The sequence below is a fragment of the Humulus lupulus genome, chromosome 2 (assembly GCF_963169125.1).
Source record: "Humulus lupulus chromosome 2, drHumLupu1.1, whole genome shotgun sequence".
Lineage (NCBI taxonomy): Eukaryota > Viridiplantae > Streptophyta > Magnoliopsida > Rosales > Cannabaceae > Humulus > Humulus lupulus.
In genome coordinates, this window is record NC_084794.1 from 44,683,130 (window position 1) to 44,686,580 (window position 3,451).

Sequence of the window (3,451 nt, forward strand, 5' to 3'; positions counted from 1 at the left end):
CCAAGATAATGGGCACCTCTCTGTCTGCCTCATAGTCTAACACAATAAAATCAGCAGGGAATATGAATTTGTCTACCCTTACCAATACATCTTCAATCTTCCCATCCGGATGAGCAAGAGATCTATCTGCTAGTTGAAGAGTAACTATAGTAGGCCTAACTTCTCCAATCCCTAATTGCTTGAAAATAGACATTGGAATCAAGTTAATGCTTGCACCCAAATCACATAAAGCCATGCCACAATAAGAATTACCAATGGTGCATGGAATGGTGAAACTCCCAGGATCTTTCATCTTCGGTGGCAGCTTATTTTGCAAGAATGAGCTACACTCCTTGGTAAGAGCCACTGTCTCAAATTCCCCCAATCTTCTATTCTTTGTAAGGATGTCTTTCATGAACTTCACATAGTTGGGCATTTTCTCTAGGGCTTCGACAATGGGAATGCTAATATGTAACTGCCTCAAAATGTCTAGGAACTTTTTAAATTGAGAGTCCAACTTTTGCTTTTGAAAACGTTGGGGAAATGGAGGTGGCTGCATTGTACTTGAGCTGTCTAGGATCTGATGCTGTGGCATTCTTGCAGCATTCTGGCCAGAGGCATATTTTTCTACACTAGGAATTTCAACGTCTTTTTGAATTTCCTCATTTATTTGGAATGAAGAGGGCTCACCCTCATGCCCAGAGTTGGCCTTGGAATTCTCCAACTCTTTCCCACTTCTCAAAGTGACGGCTTTACAATGTTCTTTGCTCCCATTTCTTGGATTCTCGGTGTCACTTGGTAATGTACCATGGGGTCTATTTCTAAGCTCATTAGCTAGCTGCCCAACTTGGTTTTCTAAGTTTCTCAATGATGCAGCTTGGCTTTGGATCATGGCTTCGTTCTTCACTATATACTCCTTCAACATGTTCTCAAGAGAGCTAGATTGCATTGTTTGTTGTTGTGGCCTTTGTTGTGTTGCTTGTGGGGGATAACCCGGAGGGAAATTTGGTCTTGGAGGCATAGAAGAATTGCTAGGGCCAGCCCCTTGATTACTCCATGAGAAGTTGGGATGTTGCCTCCATGATGGGTTGTAGGAATTAGAATAAGGGCTATTCCTATTTTGGTTCCCCATGTAACACACAGCTGCTGGATTGGAAGGACAGTTGTCAAAAGTATGGCCCTCACCACAATACACACAAGAAATGTTCTCCATAGGCCCCATTTGTGTCCCCATAGGCTACCCCATTGACTGATTCATCCCCATATTCATTGTCTTGAGCATATTAGACATAGAGGAGACTTGGGCTGCCAAAGAAGTGATGGCATCTACATCATGAATACCAGCCACCTTTCTACCTGTAGACAATCTAGAAGTGGGCCACTGATAGTTGTTGTTGGATATCCTCTCAAGTATTTCATATGCCTCATTATAGGACTTAGCAAGAAGTGCCCCGTTCGCTGAAGCATCAACCACCATTCTAGTGTGGGCATTTAGACCATTATAAAATGTCTCCATCTGGATGCAATGAGGAATGCCATGATGAGGGAATTTGCGCAACAATTCCTCAAACTGCTCCCATGCCTCATATAAAGATTCTTCATCAAGGTGTTGAAATGAAGTAATCTCATTGCGGAGCTTGGCATTCTTAGTGGGAGGGAAATACTTCATCAAAAACCGCTCAACTAACTCTTGCCAAGTAGTCACAGAATCAGATGGCAAAGAGTTCAACCAAGCTCTAGCTTTGTCTCTCAAGGAGTATGGGAACAACTTCAATCTCAGTGCATCCTCTGTCACTCCAAGCAGCTTGAATGAATCACTCACTTCAATGAAAAATCAAAGATGAAGGTGAGGATCCTCTGTTGGCATCCCACTAAACTGGCCCACAGTTTGAAGCATCTGGAACATGACTGGCTTCACTTCAAACTATGCCGCCTGAATTTCTGGTCTAACGATGCCCGGGTGAGCTCATTGAAGAGGGGGAGAGCATATTGCCTGATAGCACGATCTCTGTCATCAGCCACAATAACTACATTTTGCCCATTGTTGGCAGCTACTCCCCCTTGAGCTACTCGATCTTGAGCAGCTCCAGCTACATTTACTGGTGGACCATGAGCAACTCCTGCTAGATTTGCCGCCCTTTGAGCGGCTCCCTGTTGAGCCCCTTGCTCAACATCCATCACTACTACTTCCCGTTTTGACTTTTGTATTCTTTGCCTTCTTTTAAAGGTACGCTCAATTTCTAGATCAATGGGAAGTAGTTCAGGGTCTTGATTCTCGCTCATACACTGTGTAAACCTGAAATTGCACGAGAATCACCCAAGTTAGTACAAAAAAAATTTAAACCAAATTGCGATATACTTAATTTCACAATAAATGACTTTAAACAATCCCCGGCAATGGCGCCAAAAACTTGTTGTGCAAAATAGGTACTAAGTGCAAGTGTACACTGTCAACAAGTAATAAGGTGATAAGAACCCAATATCGTATCCATAAGGATTTTTTTTAAGCTAAAAATTGTGAAATTAAAGTCTAGCAAAATGATTAAAAATAAAAGAACCAAACTCAAATTAAATTGGAAGTTGATTTTTATATGAAATTAAAAATAACTAACAGCTGAATTTAAAATCTAAATTAATGGGATGCAATATGAAAATCAGTTGATAATGAAATGGTAAGCTAGGATAATTAATTCCCCCTATTATGCAATCACTGGAAACAATGCTATGAAAATGCTGTGGCACACTGACAGTTTACTAATCAAGAATTCTAATCAAGTCCATAAGTTTCTGTCGAAATCAAATGGGTTTAACTCTCTAATTAAATTACTTATGTCTAAGCCAATTTAATTTCAAGAATTTCATATCAAGCACCAATTCTATTAGATTATGCAAGGCAAAGATATATGTCTATACCCTCACAAAATTAAAACCAAATAAATTAATCTTGCACCATTCAAGTCTTTTGTCCCATAATTATAATCATTTTCAGCAATCTTAACTATTTCAATCATTTACTAAAGGTGATCAAGCAATAGTAAATATTAAGCATGAAAATTACTTGAATGAATAAACCTCAATTAGCATTAAGCATCAATAGCAAAGTTCCACAATTGCATAACAAATTTTCTTAATTATCCTAACTTTAAGGGAATTAGTTCATAGCTTTAAACACAAAATAACCCAACTTATAATCATCCATAAATCAAAATAAAATGAAAGAAAGAATTAAGTTCCAAGAGAGAAGGGGAAGAAAAACAAGCCAAGAATATTATGGAGTGTCCCCCAAATAGCCCTTCTCTTTTTGTCTTCTTCCTTAGAATCCCCTTCTCTCTTGGAACTTAATTCTTTCTTCTTTTAATGGCTGCCAAATGGGCATATTTCTCTTGCACAGGCGGCTGCCCCTTTTCTATCTATTCCTTGGTCGTATATCCCTCAATTGGAAAAGAAGACAACTCTTTTCTCTAGGTCACTT

The 3,451-nt window shown here is 39.4% G+C and overlaps 1 non-coding gene across 1 annotated transcript; it reads left to right on the forward strand.

Annotated features, from left to right (window-relative positions):
- The first annotated feature begins 1,511 nt into the window (after positions 1 to 1,511).
- Positions 1,512 to 1,618, forward strand: LOC133820437 (small nucleolar RNA R71). The gene has a single exon (XR_009886847.1). It is a non-coding gene; the product is annotated as a small nucleolar RNA R71 (small nucleolar RNA).
- Positions 1,619 to 3,451: the final 1,833 nt, after the last annotated feature.